Raw genomic sequence first — 20947 nt, 5'->3', positions numbered from 1 at the left:
GTTTCCAGTTTAAGAAATCTTCCTAAGTTTATTAAAGTATTCTCCCTTGTTATACTCCAGATGCTTCCACTGTGACATCTTTGGCTCAGAAGTTATGTAACTGTATGTGATTGATCTCCAGCAATTGGGGTTATTTTCTAATTTTCTTTTTATTATTGATTTCTAGTTTAATCCCAACATGATCAAAGAGCATATTCTGTATGTTTTCAGTCTTGTCAAATTTGTAGAGGCTTTCTTTATTGCCCAGCATGGGATTAATTAAGGTTTGTTCCATGTACACCTGGAAGAATGTGAATTCTTTCACTGTTGGGTAGAGTGTTCTGCATATGTCATTTATGTCAAGTCTGTTAATCCTCTTATTCAAATCTTCTTTACCTTTAATGATATTTTCACCTTAAAAACAATTTTTTTTTTTTTTTTGGTGAGAATGCTGAAGATCTACACTCTTAGCAAATTTCAAGTATATAATACAGTGTTGTTAACTATAGTCACTATGCTGTGTATTAGATCCTCAGAATTTATTTATCTTATAACTGAACATTTGTACCCTTTGATTAACATCTCCTCATTTCCCCCACCCCCAGCTCCTGGTGACCACCATTCTACTCTCTGTCTCTGTAAGTTTGATTTTTTTAGATTCCACATATAAAGTGATACCATATATTATTTGTCTTCCTCTGTCTGGTTTATTTCACTTAGCAAAATGCTGTCCAGACTCATCCAGGTTGTCACAAATGGTAGGATTTCCTCCTTTCTCATGGATGAATAATATTCTGTTGTATATATATACATCTTCTTTATCCATTCATTCACTGATGGACACTTAGGTTGTTTTCATGTCTTGGCTATTGTGAGTAATGCTGCAATGAACATGGGAGTGCAGGTGTCTCTTGTGATTTCATTTCTTTTGAATATATACTCAAGAGTGGAATTGCTGGATCATTTGGTAGTTCTATTATTAATTCTTTGAGGAACTATTTTCCATCATGGCTGTAGCAATTTATACTCCCACCAACATTATCAAGGATGAATTTTTGACTGCTTGTTTTATCACCCAGTGAAAAGTATGTAAATTCTCCCACTATTCTTGTAGACTTGGATATTCCTATTTTTAGGTCTGTAAGTTTTGCTTTATATATTTAAGAGACTTATAGCCAAATATAATATGCAGAACTTGTTTGTAATGTGATTGAAAAATGTATTTTAAGACACCAGGGACATTTGAACATAGGCTATACATTGGATGATATTTAGGAATCATTGCTAAATTTGTTAGATGTGGTGATATCTACTGGAGATAGAGACTAAAAGGTTTATGGGTTAAATTTTACAACATTTTATAGAATTTGCTCCCAGAGTAAATTGAAAAGACTAAGAAATATATTTCCTTTAATATTTTTATACCAAATGCCTCTTCCTACACACAAAGATATTATAGAGAAATGATTGACAAAGATATGATTTATCACATGCTAAACAAATAAAGCTACCTCGTTTCCCATGGAAAGCTGGCTTGGAATTTTGTCAGAGGCCTTGGTCAAACATAGACAAATACTCCGTTTTTTTAAACCACTAATAGATGATCCTTCTTTCTTTTTCTAAATGTGAGCAGCAAATATTTTGGGAAAAAAATAATATAGTATATGCAGTTGTGGATGGGTGGGAATATTTTCAGAGTGAAATCAGAAAACTCATGTGATGGTTAATTTTATGTGTCAGCCTGACTGGGCTAAGAGATGCCCACGTAGCTGGTAAAACATTATCCCTGAGTGTGTCTGTGAAGGTGTTTCTGGAAGAGATTAGCATTTGATTCAGTAGACTGAGTAAAGAAGGTCCACCCTCACCAATTGTGGATGAGCATCATCCAATCCATTGAGGGCATGACTAGAACAAAATGGAGGAGGATAAGTGAATTCCCTCTTTCTCTTCTTGAACTTGGACATCCATATATCCTGCTCTTGGACATCAGAGCTCCTGGTTCTCTGGCCTTTGGAGTCTGGGACTTACACCAGTGGCCCTCTGGTTTTCAGGCTTTCAGCTTTGGACTGGGAGTTACACCATGGGCTCCCCTGGTTCTCAGGTTTTCTGACCTGGACTGAATTAAACCTCCAACTTTTCTGGTTCTCCAGCTTGCAGGTGGCAGATTGTGGGATGTCTTGGCCTCCATAACTGCATAAGCCAATTCCTATTACAAAGTTCCTCATATATATCCATATATATCCTATTGGTTCTGTTTCTCTAGAGGATCCTGACTAATAAAACCCATAAGAAAAAATTGTATTTAAAAAATATTTCTTAAACATGGTCTAAGGGGAGATTTTGAACTAAGATAAGTTCGCTAAGGTGTACACTGTCATTAGTACCCAGATATGTGAGCCAGCAGTCTTCAGCACAGTAATCAACTCACCAGGCTATGAGCAACAAAATAAGAGAATACCATTGGGAAGGTATTCAACTAGAATGGTCTTTTGTAGGCTGATTATGAAGTGGATTTAATGGAAACTAATATTTTTTGCCTTTATTCCATGAGTTTGAAATCACCTGTAAGTAGCTCTTAGGAAATTTGTGCAGAGATATTAAAAATACAATTTGCTGATTGCCTGAGCTCATCTCTCTGTAGCCCATATAATGGGTACTAATTTTTCTTGTTTTCAGATGTAGAAACTGAAGTTGAGACTTAGATCCAGACAGCTTGCATATAGTGTAGCAACAGCAGCAACCCTTATTGAGCAAATACTGTGGCACAGGCAGTATGCCATGTATTTTACCTACATAATTTTCCTTGTCAGGAAGGTATGATTATATTCATTTGACGAATGTGAAAACTGAGTTTCTAAAAGTGAAAGTGACCTTCCCAAAGCTCTACTCTAAGTGCTGGGTAGCTGCAATTTAATCCTGGATCCGTCTGGCTCCAAACCCTGTATTCTTTCTTGTGTATCATAAAACTATTGACCGCCATGTGCTTCAGATTCAAATGATCATTTAACTACATTATGTGGGATTGTTTTAGAACACATTACTTAAAATTTTTCTTTTTCCTTTTCCTTGCCAATTATTTTATTTCTTCACCATTTAATTCGTTTTTAAAAGTTATGAAAGTATGCTTGCTTGTGTTTTTTTTAAAGATCAAATAATAAGAAGGTATAGTTAATTCCCCTATTTACATCCCATGCCCTTCCTATAGATGACCACTGTTAAATTTCTTACATAGTCCTTTTCAGAAATTTTCTGTCTATTCAAACACATACACACACATTTTTTTTACTTAGATGAATGTATATTTTATTTTGCATAGTGTTCTGTGCCTTTCTTTTTTCACTTAACATATCTTGCACATCTTTTTTTTTTTTTTTTTTTTTAATTATTTATTTATTTATTTATTTATTTATTTATTTATTTATTTATGGCTGTATTGGGTCTTCGTTTCTGTGCGAGGGCTTTCTCTAGTTGCGGCAAGCGGGGGCCATTCTTCATCGCGGTGCGCGGACTTCTCACTATCGCGGCCTCTCTTGTTGCGGAGCACAGGCTCCAGACGCGCAGGCTCAGTAGTTGTGGCTCACGGGCCCAGTTGCTCCGCGGCATGTGGGATCTTCCAAGACCAGGGCTCGAACCCGTGTCCCCTGCATTGACAGGCAGATTCTTAACCACTGCACCACCAGGGAAGCCCCTATCTTGCACATCTTTCCACAGAAATATATAGAGAGAGTTCTACATTTTCATTTTAATGGCTATGTATATTGGCATTCCATTGTATGGATGTACATCATCCAGGTAACCAGTTCCTATTAGGATTGCTTCCCTTTTTTTAATTGCAAACCGTACTGGAATGATCAGTCCTATATGTATATCTTTGCATACTTATGTGAGTATCTGTCAGATTGAATTAGGTGCTTGAAAACCAAGGATTACCTTCTAAGCAAGTTCTAATTTTGGTTCTAATACGTAATGGGGCATAAGTTTCAAGGGACCCAAGAGACCCAGAAGCCAGCTAAAAAGAGTTATTATATAGCACCTTTATTCTCTACTCAAAGCAACTTTATTCAATATTCAGATATTACCACATTGGCTTCATTCTGCTGCTGGTGAGCAGAATTCTTTCAAATATCTGAGCTGTCTGCACTCACTGTGTTTTACCAGGATGATCATGGAAGGTTCTGCCTACAGATGAATGACATCTTCAAAGGGCAAATAAGTTTTTATTCTTTCAATTACCTTCCTTGAGGTAGAAATCCATTGGGACGTGCCAAGTCTCTCACCCTAATTGTTAAAGTAATATTACACAGCGTTCTGGATCCGTTTATTGAACAGACATTTTCCATAAACTCTGCAATCTGTACACATCCAATTTGTGGCAATAATGTGAAGCTGTTTTTACTAAGAAAAGAGCATTCCCATCCTGATACATCTTACTTGTGAACAATTATTATCTCTCAATTTGATATTTCTTTTTCTTCAAAAGACGAAAAGGTCATTAAATATATGGAGTGTGTTAAGAGAGGGATTTGACTAAGGCTTTATTGGAATGAGGATAAATTCCTATAAGGAGAAATGCTGACTTAAATGGCCTGGTTTTTAAATTTTGATAAATATTGTTAAAATGCCATTCAAAATTGTTTAAATGTATATTCTCACAAGCTTACGGTATTCTGAACCCCTACCCATCTCCACACACACATTCTCATCCTGGAAATTACTAATGTTCTAATTATGGAAAATATTATTTGTAAAACATGTTATCTTGCTTTTCAATTGCATCTTTAAATTATGAATGCATTTTAGCATCACATATTTCTTTTACTTATGACTGAACTGCCCAGCTAGAATTTATTTTAAGCACCTCAGAGAAAAGTGGGGAAATCATCTCATGATGGGTAAATATGAAGGGAGACAAGTCCAAATTCCCTTGGAAAAACTGCTTGTCTTCTGCAGGCTTGCTCAGATTCTTTAGTACAGTCATGAACACTGTGATTCTGTAAGAGAAAGGGTGGAAGAGGGGTTTGAAGGAGAATCATTTCACACTCCTCCCCACCCCCAACCTTTCTTACAGCAGCAGTTATGATGACGCCATCTCTGGCTCCTAAATGCTGTGGAAATTTTATTTACGAGTATTAATTTCTGCATGTAAAAACTGTAAAGTAAAAGTTTATTTGTTGTTATTCATTATTCAGTTCTGTTATATACTTATCTTCAAGAATGTCTTATGTAATGATCAAAAAGGGGGTTAGATAGTATAATAGATCATCTGCAAAGATAACTGTGCCTCCCATCAAGCAGTGAAAACTCTTTCCCCTCCCCTTGACTCCAGTTGGTCTTGTGACTTGCTATGACCTATAGAATGTGATAGAAGCATTGTTGGGCAAGTTCTAGGCCCTGCCCTTCAGAGGTCTGGCAGCTTCTGCTTTCAGCTGTGTATAGAGTAAAACAAGAGTTGAACCATAATTGTAAGAGAGAGAATGAGAGACCAGCCAGCTCCCAGCCACTCCAGTCACCCTTGCAGAGATGCCCAGCATGTAGATGAAATCATCTTTGACATTCCAGGTTCATGTGAAGCTTCCAGCTGACTGCAGTCACACAAGAGATTCTAGTGAAGAGGAAGAACCACCAACTGAGCCTGGCTAACTCTCAGAATCATGAAAATAAAATAAATAACTGAAACACTAAGGTAGGTACTAAAATAGTACCTAGGGAGAAAATCTTGTGAAATATAAAATAAAAACCAATTGTCAAGACAAAGGAGTTCAGTGTAGATGGATAGAGAAGGCCCCAGACAAACAGGAGAGTACAAAATTCTTATCTTGAGTTAGGGTTCAATGGCTGGGACAAGTATTCTAGACCTGTGTTTCAAGTATAACTTTTTTCGATGATGGAAATATTCATCTGAGACTACTGAGAACTTGAAATGTGACTAGTGCATGTGTGGAGCTGAGTTTTAATTTTTATTGAATTTTAATTAATTACATTTAAATTTAAATAACTCCATGTGGCTAGTGACCACCATATTGGACAGTGTAGCCACTACGTCACATGTCAGACTTCATCCTGATGAAGGAATAAAAATCAACAACTCAACCCAAAATTGTGTCTTTTCACCTGTACTCCTCCTCACAATTCTGAGAGGAACCTCATTATACTCAGACCTTCATCTGCTTTAGAGTCTCAGCTGAGAATGACCATATAATCTGTCAACTTCTGCATTTGGAGAACCAAGAATTAGAAGTGGGTTCCCCCTTGTTATGGTCTCTGAGTAAATAGAGAATAAATAGGGGCTGAGAATAACTTTTTTTAAAAAAATCTGTCTTTGCCTTTTATTCTATGTCTATAAATAGTCTTGAAGTAAAAACACCTGTTATAAAGGAAATTGTTAAGAGCTTTAATTAGGGTATTGAAATGCAAACCCAAACATATATAGGTATGTGGTGTTTCCCAAACTTCTTTCAATATAGAAATATTTTGTGTGTGACCTCTATTAATCTCTTACAGCAGCAATAGGACACATTTGGGGAATGCTCTCCTAGAAAACTGCAGAATTTTTATTAAACTGGGTTAAATGTCATAATGAAATATTGAACACTTCAACCATGAATACTACATGGTAACTTTCCAAAATCAATTCCATTTCCTTAATTAGAAAATTAATCATTTGAAATTATTAAACAAATATGAGGCAAGATTAAAATGATGATTTTCATTTCCTTATGGGTTAATTTTTAAATATTTAACAAAAATAGACTAATACTTTTCTCAGAGAGGGCAAGATTATAGCTGAGATTTCATTATATGGTAACTAGACTCCAAAATTTTCAAACACTATTTTTAACATTCCTACCTCCTAAAGGCAATATTGACATTCACATGAATAAAATCATTCCTCTTCTATACCCATCTGGCAGTAAACCATGATTTTCCAAAGAGCCAAGGACAAATAATTATTCCAAGGACTCTTTTTTGCTGGAAAGACATTCTTACTTTCTTAGGAGAATATAATTCGTTCTGCTTCATTGTTGGATTTAACACCAGTGAAACTGAAAATATATTATTCCTACTGCCTATGAGTCCTCAAAAGACTCTCCTACCCTCCAGAGTTTGTTCCAACTGGTTTGTCAAATTAAGGTAAACAAGCAAATTATTCCAGTCACTTAAAGATCTGGTTAAAATGTGAGAAAATATCTCTTCTCCCCAAATTCCTATTCATGGAATTTTATGGTTGATAGCAATCCTCAAAGGTCATCTTCTTCCACCTTCTCGTGTTGGCTGCATATCAGGATGAGGTGGGGGTGCTTTTAACACTGCAGATCCCTGGGCCCCACTCCAGACTATCTCAGCAGGGGAAGGGGAAGCAGGCACAGACATCCTTCAAGCCACTTTGGAGACTCTAATGACAGTTACGCCTTTGAGCCAGTCCATCCTGCTCCCTTTACAGACGTGTAGACTGAGAATCAGCCGGCTAAGTGCATCACCATTTTGTTTCTTATGTATGAGGCCATCAAAACTAGAACAGTCTGAACAAGTGGTGGTTTTCCAGCTTGTACACAAGTCACTAGGATTACAAGTGTGTCTGCGTGTGTGTGTGTGTGTGGGTGTCTCCAGGACCACCTCAGGGTTAAAGGGGACAGTGAGGAAGGGAGAGACTCTAATCTCCCATCACAACACCCCACCTAGCTGTTTGTATATCGAGGTACTTCATATTTCATTTGAAGAGAAGGTTCCACTGCTAAAAGTATGCCAAGTCTGAAGAATCACTCCTCTAAAAAGGTGAACACCACGTGTCGATTTCTGAGATGCTTATCAAAGTATCTCAGGAGCCAGACACTGGTTCAACTATTCATGAAATGTAAAAACATTTAAAAGAACAGTGGAGTGTTTATTCTTAAATCACATTTTTTTTTTCCAGGTGTTTGATGAGCTCCAAGGGACTATCTAAGCTCAAATATTTGCACCTATGAAAAGTATGTGTAGCAGGTAAGAATCTCAGGCCACAAGTGCAAGCTTTTAAAATGTATTTCATTTTTCTTCAACTGACTTAATTTCTATTTTTATGTTCTATTACCCTGATACCTGATGCACTTTGACCCTGCTCAGGGTATGTAGGTAATTCCAAGGCATCAGGGTGGGTCTCTGGTCCCTGATCCTGTCTGCCCTCAATGGCATCCTCTGAAATATCCTCTTTCCCACCTGGCCTCAGGTCATGGGTACATATGGATCCTGTTTACTCCTGACCACAAAGTCTCTTAGGTCTTCTCTATTGGAGGCTTGTGCCCGTCGCTTGGTCTCTCAGGAAAGCATTCAGCTGCTTCCAGCCCACCTGGGTTTGGGGGACCATGTGAGGGTGTCTCAGGCTCCCCTGGGCAGACAGTCCTCCACCATATCTATTGCTTCCCCACCATGCTGCTGAGGGGAGACCCATGAAGCTTGCTGTCTCTCCCAGTTCCACTCAGGAAGTGAAGCACAGCTCTTCTTTGTCACTGGAGCCCCAAAACTTTTCAAGAGCATGCCCCAGCAGTGGGCACCAAGGCAGAGGACCTCTCCAGAAAACAACAGTATCTAAGTGTGCTCTGATTCTTCTCTCTTATGGATATCATAGTTGAGAGGATGGGAAAACTGTCTTGAACTGAGGATATTTTCTTGAAAAACCATTATTCTGTTCTAAAGCCTTCAGAATCCAGGCTCTTGCAACTCAGAACACCTTTCATCTCAAGAGAGTTGTTTCTGCTATCATTCCAAAGGCCTATTTTAATACTCAGAGAATTGCCTGCTTATCTTCCCAGAAGCTGCCCCAGTGGAGGTAAGGAGATTGATAAGAGACAAAGGTGGACAGGGGGAAAAATGCATCAGTTAATACATCAGTATCATATCTTTCTACACAAGCATAAGGGGGAAATACCAATCAGGTTCTGATCAATTTCTTGACATCTCTTCAATGCTCATCACTGTTTCATCCCTTTCTCCTTGTTATATATATTCTCTAACCAGGACCATATACATAATTTGAGGAGCCCAGCACAAAATAAAAATGCAAGGCCCCTTGTTCAAAAATTACTACTAATTTCAAGACAGTTATAGCAGAACATTAAACCAAGCACAGGGCCCTTTTGAACACAATGGCCTGGGTCACACCCATGAAGCCAGCCCTGTTTCTAACCCTTAAAGCACCTCTTTCCTTGATTTTTAGTGGAGTGTTGTTTGTATTGTCGAAAGAAAACTCAGAGAACTTTACTTGATATGAATAATTTATTGAATGAGAAACAAGAACGGGGAGATTTCAAACCCAAAACTGGTATAAAGTTCAGAGGCATGGCATTACAGGATAGCTTCTAAAGTGAAAAGGAGGAAGTTGTTTAGCCTTTACAATGATTAGTTATTACATTGAGGGTTTCCAGACTGCAGGAGGTTGGTGAAAAGTGATAATCTTATACCATTTGGGGAAGATGACTTAAGTTTTATGATTATCAAAGACATTGACAAGAAATAACCTAAATTACATTTCACTTACATTCATGAGATGAACCACTTAGTTTTGCATAAGTGGCTTAAATGGTTTTTGTCAGCTTGAGGGATTTTTAAACCTGGCTTCATTTCATTTTATTTTAAAAGAATTATCAAAATAACTTAAGACAATCTGAATGTCCAGTAATAGGAATTCATAATATAAATTACAGAATTTCCATATGATAGATGACTATGCAGTTATTTATAATCACGTGGGGATATTAAACAACATGGAAAAATGTTACCATGATTTTATGTATTGGAAATGTTAACACGCCTGCCCTGACCACACCCCGTTGTGAGGGAAACAGCCCCACCCATTCCTCTTGCAGCCAGGCAGGGGGGCCTTGCTTTACTACGTTTCCTCCTTCCACTATTGTTGATTGGCTCAGGAGAGTAACAGATCCAAGGGTAGCCAATTAGTAGACTTGCCAGCAACCTATTGTCTGTATGCGCTGGATGAAACACAGCAGAGCAAAGTTTGAAATTTGTACTAAAAACCCAGAAATCATGAGACAATAAGAGTGAGAGCTCAGTTAAAAGGCAATAAGGTAGATTAAAGATTGAGAAACTGCTGTAAGAAGTAGTAAACTGAAACTATGAGGGAACAAAAATTAAGAATAAGTAGACAGAGCAATTGAAGGCGGGGCAAACAGGCAGATGGAGGGCAGCCAACCATGCTGTCAACGCAGCTCTGCAGCAGGGACTCCAGCTCCTGCTGTGGGGTTCTTGGCAGATGCCTGGGCTCTAGATCCAGACTCCAGCCCTTTGCACAGGAACCTGCCCTAACCTGGCCCCTGTTCTTAGATTTCCAAGACAATTTCCTTGTCATTCTTTGTAAATCCTTTCAGGACTGGCCTCAGTGGATCTCTGTCTTGCAACTGTTACAAGGGTGTGTAGACTATGAGCCCAATTTTATTTTTAATGTTTGCTTACATGTATCTATGGATATGAGGTAGAGTCGCCAACTTACTAACAAAATTCTTAAATGTACCAAGATTACGTTGCTTCTTTATTTCTCCATTAACTGATCTGATCCCCTAAAAGATACTTCTCACTGGGTGCCTGGGGCAATTAGACTTGGCAATGTTCCAATCTTCTGTGGCATAAATGTTTCCACCCACTTTACACATTTATTTAAATTTCAACTCGCTTGGTTTTTGTTAAAGATGTACCTGCATGTAGACAAAATAACATATTTGTAAGGCTATTCATTGCAACATTGCTTATAATAGCAAAATTTTATCTATGTTCATCAATAAGGAAAGAGTTAAATAAATTATGAAGTATCCTTACACTACTCTCCAAAAAAGCAAACAAAAGAATGGGTACACTATATACTGTCCTGATACAGAAATCCCAGTGATACATTTTAAATGGGAAAAAGGGTCAAAAATAGTTATGCTACCTTTGCTTTAAGAAAATGAAAAAATAAGATTAAAAATATGTATTAACATTTCTAGTAATAGCATAAAGAAACTCTGGAAAGATACACAAGAAGCCAATTAAAATTGTGTTCTTTGAGAGGAATGCTATTGGGGGATTAGAAATGGGGTGGATGGGAAAGCAAGAGTTTTTTCTGTACATTGTATAAATCTATGGACCATGTCAATATTTTACTATAAAAATGAAGCATATTTTTTAAAGTAATAACATTCAATCTATAGTTTCAAATAGTATCTTTTGTGTGACTGAGTAAAATGATCCATCCCTCAGACTTACCCTAGTGCTCTACGAATAGCATCTGATTAGGGTAGATTAAGCCATCTAATGGTGGTAGAATGCGGTGGGAGGGACTTGGACCCTTGCTGGCCATCTCTCTTTTTTGCCTGGTCATGCCTTCCCTCTGGCACTGCAGCTGAAGTTGGCAACTGGTGTCCTTTACCATCTGGTCTTAATGTGGTCTGGCCCAGTGGTGCTACCAGGCTGACTTGGTTTTATCTTAGCACTCGATGGTGCTCAGGACCTCCCGGGTCTCTCCTGTAGCCCCCAGCTGGCTCTGCTTTGAGTCTGATCCCACAGCCTCTACTATAAGATCATCCTTCCCAGGCCTGCTGACTTCCACAGGGTAATCTTCTGATTTGACCCCCAGCCCCCCACCCCATTCCCCACCTCCTCTATCTGGAAACCCTGGACCCAATCCCCCACCTCCTCTATCCAGAAACCCTGGACCCAATCAGTGGCATGCAGAAATTAGAAGAGCACTGGAAAGCTAAACCTTCTTCCTGCATGTATCTCCCAGAGAGAGAACTTCCCAGTTCACACTGATATGGCCAACTTCCATGTTGGTATGTGGGAAACTTACAAGGCTATCTTCCCAAGAGACCCAGGAAGAGATCCTGGGCAAAGGCCCCTGCCCTTAGCATCCTGTCCAGTTTTCTCACACACTTGGCTTTGGTCTAGAGGGGGATTTTGTTTTATAAGTTTTACTTTTAAAAGGAGCACGTATTTTTAAAATGTTTTCTGTTGTAACTGGTGAGGACATGAGAGTTTGATGTATTGTCCTTTGTACTTTTCTGATTTTTTTTCTCAATTATTATTTTTTTAAATTTAAAGACAAAAATTCAATCAAGCCATTTTTGATTGGGCCATTTTTAGAACTATTTTGGGAGGACAAGCTGGGATTTGATTCAGTATCATGATTGGTTTGTGAGCTGCACAAAAAGTGAGGTGGGGAGAGGTTTAGAAAATTAAAAATGGAAGATACCCCCCCACACACATATACAAACACACAATACCCCAGTCATTGTTTATTTCTCTTCCACTATCCAGATAGTTGTTGCAGATGACTAGTTTATTTGGCTAGTTCAGACTCAGACTAAGAAACAGATAAAGGGAGATAACTTATGTGGTTCTGCCATAACTCTCTTTTCTCAAGTGAGAAAATTTGGGCTTTGATGTCCATCCTATTTGATCAAGAGAATGCTGACCTTCTTCCTTAGTCATAGCAGATTTTATTCAAGGTAAAAATGTACTCAGAAAAATACTACCTCTTTGGAAATCTGCCTCCAGATTTCTCTTACGTAAAAAATAACTCTTGTGTTTTTAAGCTACTGTAGTTGGGTTTCTTTTAATATCAACCTGACTTAATTCCTAACTGATGTAATCATGGGTGGGGAATTTATTCATTCATTCAACAGATTATTATTGAAAATCCAGGTCCCAGGCACTGTGCTAAGTGTTGAGGATTCTGGTACTAGATATTGGAATAATGGGGAAAAAAATAGTTATAATTATGGTTATGCTGAGTCCCTTTTCCATTTGCCCCTCCAAGTCCACTCTCCATGCACCCTGCTTTGTACCCCTGGGAGGCTGACCCATATGGATGTCATCAGTGAGCTCCCTTACTCTTTGGCTCCAGTTGGATTATTTATTCCCCCAGCTCCCTCCTGTGGGATTGCTACACACTGGCTTCATCCGTCTACTGAAAGTCCCAGCTCCTCTTGGGCATCCCTTTCCAACTATTCTCTGTCTCCAGGTTCTGGTAAATGCCCCCTTTTCTTATTTATTCAGGCCTCAGGTGAATAGTACAGTTACACTAAGCTTGGGGTTTCTCCACATCCTTCCCAGGCCTTTATAAAGAGTTCCTTTACAAAATGCTCCTCAAATTAGTCAATTGGATGGGTATCTGTTTCTAATGACACAACTATCATTTTATCAAGAACTCCTTTTGTGTTAAGACACTGCCAGGTGTGCCATTTCATTGAATCTTTACACTCTTGTTAACACTTTACCAAGTAAGGCTGAAGAATAGAGATTAAGTTAACCATAACCAAGTTGTTAACTAGGTTATTTTATATTTTAAGATTTGTGGATGAATTATTTATTTATTTTATATTTTATATGCCTAACCAGGACGCTTACAGAGATAGGCACACCCTTATACAAAACAGCACAATCAGCATTTTTCATGGGTATACCCCTCCACCTTGCTCCTCACCCCAGCTTTCCTTTCTGCGCGTCTGGCTCACAGCATCCCAGTGCTGCCTCCTGAGGTGCAGGGTTCCCTTCCTGATGCCTCTCTCTGGTCAGCCATCCCAGCAGTTCTCCTAGCTCTAGCCACAGTGACTTTCTCTGTGCCCCAAGCTTTCAGAACACTGCCCTCCCTTCCCTTCAGTAATGGCAAGTTATCTAAATAATAATACTGCAGCACCTGCCAATAATTATTATTACCTCTCTGAGGGATAGTAAGAACTCTAGTTGACCCGTTACCTTCATGTAAACAAAGGGCTTGACCTGCACTGTTAATTTTAGAGACAACTGTGATGATTAGGAGAGACATTCTGGTACTTATGTCCTTATCGACTGCACATCCACTTGGTATAAAGCGGTCTTGTGCAAGACACTAAGAAAATCTCTCATATTTCTTGGTTCTTAAAACTAACTCTCTCATTAGTTTTGTGAAACAATTCTGTGGCAATTTTCCACCAATGTAATTTGATTCCTGAAATTATTTTCCATTATGTGTCTTTAAAAATTTTGAGTTATATATTCCACGTTAGGAGAAGAATTCTCCAGGCAACGTGTAGAGTTAACAGAGGTTAAAAAAAAAGATCATTTCTGATAGTGAAACAATACTCCCTGTTACCTTTCATTTGTGTAGAAAAAGTCCAGCCAAGTCCATTTATCAGTACAAAGGAAAATAAGAAATTTAGCCTCCTAAACACTTTCACATTCTCTTTCCACGCTATAAGACATTTTTAAGAAAAGAGTTGTGTCCAAAAGTGCATTCAGTTTGTTTCCCCAGACAACATACATTCTATGACTTCAACTTATTTGTTTCTAATATTACTGGGAGGCAGGAAAAAAATATCCAAATGGTTCTAGTTGCATAACAAAACCTACATGCCAGGAACTCTTAGAATCGCAATTCTAGAAGCAGCCCTCCAAATGTGCATGTCCTGTTTCCATTATCTAAGCAATGGTTGAGTGGTTTAGTATGTCCTAACTAGAGAAGCCTTGTTTATAGTGAATGATACCAATGGTAAAGAATTCTGCCAAAACATTCTGTTGCACAGGTCTGAGGCTTGCCTGAAGCATGGAACTCAAGAAACCCAGTGGTCATTTGGCTTGGTGTGGTACATTTAATCCCAACATGGAATTTTCGAGAAAGTGTAGAATCCCTTGTAATATTCTTCTCCTAAGACTGTGGAGAGAAATATATTACTCACACCTACCAATTTTCCTTTACTTCTGCAGTAATAAGACAGAGACTGAAGAGTAGAATAACTCTGGTAGTTTTAAAACATGGCTGCAAACTCTTTGACACTCCTCCCACTGAGAGGTGGGGTCTTAGCCCCTCCCCTAGAATCTGACAAGCTTGTGACAGCTTTCAGACATACAGTATTGGCACAGGGATGCTATGTGATTTCCAAAGCTGGGTCATAAAGGGCCACATAGCTTATGCCTTGTTTGCTGGCACATTCTTCTTAGAGCCTTGAGCATGTAAAAATCTGACTGCCTTGAATCTGCCATGCTGGAAAGGCCTGGAGTAGGCACTCTGCTTGACAGTCCCAGCTGAGTCCAGGCTCCCAGCAATCCATTCCTGTCAAGGAAATAGAAATGTGAATGAAACTGACTTGGACCCTCCAGACCAGCCCAAATTTTCCAGCTGAATACCGTCAAGCAAACAAAATTTGGGGAAGTATATTTTGTAGCAATAGGTAACCAGAACAATTATCTCCTAGGTTAACTGGTCATTGATCAGCACACCACTATTAAGCAGCATAGTCTGTTTGATAGATAAGAAAATGAACCACAAAGTTACACAGTAATGCAGGGCTAGAGCTTGATTTCAGCTATTATTGAGAACTGTGTGTTCTTTGTTCACTATGACATCTTTTCATGCTGGTCATAAAATTTTCAAACTAGAATATTAAAAATAACTAAGTCATTGGCTATTGGTTATTGAAATTCATTGATCAAACTGTATTCTCTGGAGCCTTAGGGTTCCAAAAAAGATGACTCAAGGCTCATCCTGGGAGAGGAAGCAATAGGGGTAGAATGGCCAAGCAGGGGAGGTTCTGGCCCTGTTTCAAACCAAATTTGTTCTGCTTTTAGTAGCTGTATAAAGTGTGTTGATATTCCACTTACAATATGTTTTTAAAAATATGTTTCATTACTAAAACAAACCTAACAAAAAAGTTTTTAGAGTAGTGATGTTGTCCAAAATCCTCATTTTAAAATTAAAAATCCATGTCCTGACAAACAAAGCATTGTTTCTTGCCCAGAGTTATATCTAGTTATTGGCCAATCAAGTTCCATGATTCCTATTACAGTGATTTTATCATGATTATACAATTAGCCTGTGTCATGCATATTAGCAACACCCAAGACAGAGATGAGTTTATTTATCCAATTAGTATCTACTGAACATCTATCAGGTACCAGCTCCCATACCAGGTCCTGGAGATGTGGTGTTGAACATGATGGGCAAGGTCATCGCTCTTATCAGGGTTACCACTGAACAGGAAATCATTATCAACCAGTTATCCATGAGCTTCGTTTCCATAAATGGCTTTGTCTTCTGTCTCCATCGTATTCATAACGAGAACTATCCATAAAGAAAATGTTAAAAGTCACATCATTTAGTTTCTTGCTGAGGACAAAAGGGGAAAAGGAAGGAAGCAGGGAACTATAATGATCTAGAAACAGTAATAATTAGGTTCCAATTAAGCAGAGTAGGGCCATGTATATAAAAGACAAGGCAATCTAGAGTTTTTAAATTCCTATAAAGTTGCCAAAATGAATTTTCAAGAAGTCTTATCCACTTCTTTGTGTTGTTTATTCAGTTTTGTTGAGAACATCTCAATTATTCCAGGAAGGTTTTAAGTGCTACATGTTTCAGGTAGCATTTATATAACATATTTTATAAAGATCAAACTAAACACAGGTAGGAATGTGAGATAGTTTTCAAAAAGAAGTAGGCTACTTAAGAGGGAATGTGGATGTGGGTGATTTCTGAGCCTCCACAGGTATAGAGCTAACAAATAAAGTATCTCATCAGTCCAGTCTTAAAATTCAATCTCTTCAGGTCAACCAATTGCAGAACCTGCGAACCAAATAACTCTTAATGACTGAGTTAACACTCGGACTCTTTATTTTTGAAGATTCAAAAGGGATAGTTTACACTTTCTATTTTAATTTAAAGTTAAATAGATAAGGCTCTGCTTGAACTCTTGAGAAAGTTTAGCTGTAGGAACAATCTTTCCAACTCATTCTCTTCTTTAAAAGACTTCAGTTTTGGCACAATCATTTTCAATTCATCCACAAATCCTTTACTTTGCACAGTCCGTAATTTCAAGCCAAAAGCCTTTTTCTTTGTTAATAGAGAAAGCTCATTTATCTGGCACTGTCATCATGAAGTAGTGTGTTATGGCAAGCTAAAATTCCAGAGAGTGACCATTTTTACTACATATGAATTACTAATTTTCACATCTATAAAAACAAACCAGAATATCACACACAACTGTATACTGATGATTTAACCTTTGGTGGTTCAAATGGCACAACAAAGATTGAGCCTCAGCATCACATCTTAAACATTTAGTCCCACTGACTACAATAATAGATATTAATGACGACAAATATTGGGCTGCGTCTCCACTGATATGAGAACAAAACTTTGAAGTCTTTTAAAATGAAACTTTTATATGAGCTTTTACTTCCATTTGTCTAGAAAGCATCCTTAAAAGGAAAAAATGAACTTCATACAGACACACAAATACACACATATAGTTACATATATTTATCTATCTCTCCACATTAGAGATGAAACCTGTGATTACAGCCTGTATCTTGAAGCTTTATATATCAAGCTCCTAGTACAGAAGCACAACCCAAATATGGTACTCAATGAATGTTTGTAAAGAGAATAGATAATAAATAATATTTTATCACATTTCACTTACATCGATTAATTTTGTTTTGTTTTGTTTTACAACAATCTTATGACTGAAAAAGGTTGACTACAAAAATGAGGCTTAGAATATTTGTCACTATTACAGCTATAGTGTTATTATGTAGTGGGCCCAGAACTGGACTTTTCTCACCAAATTCTGGATGACCACACTTGTCTAGAGTCTCATGATTCACCCTTAGGCCTGAAGTAGAAACCTATCTTTCCTAAGACCAGGGATCTCCCCTCTTTAACTGAGCAAGTCTGCCCCCTAGCAAGGTGGAAAAGGCTGCTGAGTAGGTAACAGGGAGTATCTGCCACAATGTTCTTACACAGGAAATTGAAAACCTTCTGTTGCTTCCACCCAGTTTAAAAAAAAAAAAAAAATTATAGTATCTAGAACCCTTCCTGGCCACCAGTATTATTACGTTCCTACCTTTTCATCTTTGTCCCATCCCTTCCACAGGGCTAATGACTTCAGTCCTCTCCCCTTCTGAGCTGGACAGCCCTTCTGGGTGCACCGTCACTTCTTAGCTGTCCATCTTCCCTGCATTGACCCCTGACAGCTTCCACTTCCCAGGGCCGCCCTATGGGCAGCTCCTGTTTCACACTTCAGGCCCCCCTACTGTGGAAAATAGGACCTATACAAATTAAACACTCTTCTATGTGTCCTAAATGTGAATTCCTAAGAAGAAAATCATCAGTAAGTCCTAATGACTACATCAGTCAAAATTGAAACAAAATATATTACATCCATTGAAACAAAGTATATTAGAAGGCACAATTTAGTAGTGAAATAATTTCAGAATTATTTAAGTAGAATTCCTAAAAGATAAATTCTCACTCTACTGACTTGAATCAAGATTTCAGTCCTTGGTCAGCAGTCACCACTGGACATGTAATTAGATTCAAAATAACACATTCTAAATTGGTCTCTTAACTCTCGCAAATTGTTTTCTGCCCCTCAGCTTTACCCCTCAGCCTCTACTTCTCCCTGGATTGTTCCACACTTGTATCAGGATTTCACCTCTATTATTAGCCTAAACTTGTTTTTTAACAAAATGACGATCAAATGTCAGGAAATTGGTAGCGTGCTGCCTGATTCTGTGTTGCACAGTTTGGAGAGTGGATGTGGCCACAATGTGGAGAGCAGTCAGTGGGGCTGTAGGAGGGAGACGAGAGAAAGCAGGACAGATTCCCCTGTCCCTGGCGTGCATGGAACATCTGTTCCTGTATATTAAATGGAGAATCAGACTCACCACAGCGCTATAAACCAACTTCTGAGGCATAATTGGGTAGTTAACATTCAAAAGAAATAGTAGGCTCTGTAAAAACAAACAATTTTCTCTTGGCAAGTGGGAAATTACTATTGAAATTTTGTATAAGATTAAATAATCTCTTATCACCATTTCAACAGTGGATTTCAAAACAAACCTAAAAGTGTTCTGTCTTATTTCATTTGGTCTTACATTGATAAACAGATTGGTGGTCCTCTCCTCTCCACCTCCCTGCACATAGGGACATGTGTGGTGTACATACATTCATTAAACAGATAGAAGTTGACCATCTATTATGGGCCGGACACTGTAGGTAGAGATGATAATGTTCAAGACCAACAAAATGCCTGCTTTCAGGGAGGTTACATTCTGGTGGGATGTGACTATAAATAACCATCATACAATAAATGAATAAGCTATATATGTATACATATGTAGAGCACTCATACATATATATGAATGCTGTGTACTGTATTATATATGAAAACATGATGGATGAAATGAAAAATATATACATATTAAAAATATGTATATTATATATCTAATTAAAGCAGATTTGAGAGCTACTTTAGATTGGGTGGTAAGAAGCCATCTCTAAAGAGGTGTAATTTAAGATGAAATCTAAGAAGCAGCCAGCCACAGAAAGGTCAGGAGATCTTCATTCCAGGAAGAGAGAACACCTAGGCCAAAGGCTCTAAGGGAGAATAAGTGACACACTTGAAGAACAGGAAGGTCAATGGCTAAAGCAAAAAGGAAGAGGGGGATGAAGTTGGTGAGGTGGGCAGGTCCAGGACCTTGTAAGCTGAGGTAAGGTATCTAGGCTTTATTCTACTCCTTGCCATACAGGATTCATTTTATTTATCCATTTGATTGTTGATAGGCATTGAGTTGTTTCCAATGCTATGATAAAGGATTTTATAATGAAAGGATATATCTACACCTTCCTATCTCCTTTGGAAACACATACCCCGCTAACACCTAACACATGCTTTGTTTAGATAATAAGAAAGTATATCTAGGGCTTGATAGCACGTTTTTACATTTTAAAAGTAATATATGTTATTTCTTGAAATATAGAGGAAAAAACTACAAAAAAAGAAAATCATTATTACTAGTATCCTATCACCCTGATGTCCTAGATACCCTCCCTTTGTCTCTGAAAATCCATTCTCCACCCTACTTTGAGCTCTGGAAGCCTGATCTGCATAGGCTGCATTAACCAGCCCCCTTGGGCTTCTGGATTCCTATTAGACTTGGCTAATGGGAAGCACCAGCCAGAGATTGGAAGTATGGAAAACAGAGAAACTGAGGTATTTATTCTCCTTGTTCACTTCCTGCTAGATCTCCATGGATTGGCTGTATCTTTCTATAAAAGGCCTCAGCTTCTGTTAGACGGCCCTCTCCACATAGCCACTCTCTGGGTTCTAACAACTATTCTCTTTAAATCCTTCCTACATCTTTGTAAATAGTCCCTTTATTAAATTCTCCACAAAATACCTGGTCTGAGTGTGCCAATCGTAACTGTCAGGAACCTGACTGATAGACCAGAGATAATATTTTCTGTATTTATTCCAATATATTTTCAATAACTAACGCATAGTTTGGATCATTCTTTTGTCTCTTAATATTTTCCCATATTATTAACTATTATTTGAAAATATTACTTGCATGGTAATATTTTTCCATTTATGATTTAAGCATTCAGTAATTATTGAACACTTAAATTATTTCCAATTTCTTGCTGTCGTGATATGATGAAAAATATCTGTATTCCTACCTTTCTGATTAAAAAGCTCTTTCCTGGGCTTCCCTGATGGCGCAGTGGTTAAGAATCCACCTGCCAATGCAGGGGGCATGGGTCCAGGAAGATCCCACATGCCTCGGAGCAACTAAGCCCGTGCACCACAACTACTGAGCCTGCGCTCTAGAGCCCACGAGCCACAACTACTGAGCCCACGTGCCACAACTACTAAAGCCCGCATGCCTAGAACCTGTGCTCTGCAACAAGAGAAGCCACTGCAATGAGAAGCCTGTGCACCGCAACAAAGAGTAGCCCCCGCTCGCCACAGCTAGAGAAAGCCCGCGTGCAGCAATGAAGACCCAACGCAGCCAAAAATAAATAAATTAATTAATGTTAAAAAAATAAAAAAGCTCTTTCCTTACTCTGAGGTTATTAAAATATTCTCCTATATTATCATCTAAAGCTTTATTGTTTTGCCTCATATTTAGATCTACAATATAACTATAGTGGAATTTTCTTTCAGGACACCCAAGCTGTCCCAACACC

The 20947-nt window shown here is 38.2% G+C and overlaps 1 long non-coding RNA gene across 1 annotated transcript in view; it reads left to right on the top strand.

Moving 5' to 3' along the window:
• Nucleotides 1-8769, top strand: part of LOC132350306 (uncharacterized) — a 107443-nt gene extending 98674 nt beyond the window's left edge. Inside the window, exons 7-9 of the long non-coding RNA XR_009497886.1 lie at nt 5539-5662; nt 7892-7959; nt 8650-8769. This is a non-coding gene — a long non-coding RNA (uncharacterized LOC132350306). The remainder of the gene's footprint in view (nt 1-5538; nt 5663-7891; nt 7960-8649) is intronic.
• The last annotated feature ends 12178 nt before the right edge of the window (nt 8770-20947 follow it).

This window comes from Balaenoptera ricei, chromosome 16, assembly GCF_028023285.1.
Source record: "Balaenoptera ricei isolate mBalRic1 chromosome 16, mBalRic1.hap2, whole genome shotgun sequence".
NCBI classification, from domain to species: Eukaryota; Metazoa; Chordata; class Mammalia; order Artiodactyla; family Balaenopteridae; genus Balaenoptera; species Balaenoptera ricei.
Note: the sequence above shows the minus strand (reverse complement) of the source record. Positions and strands in the feature narration are given on the sequence as shown.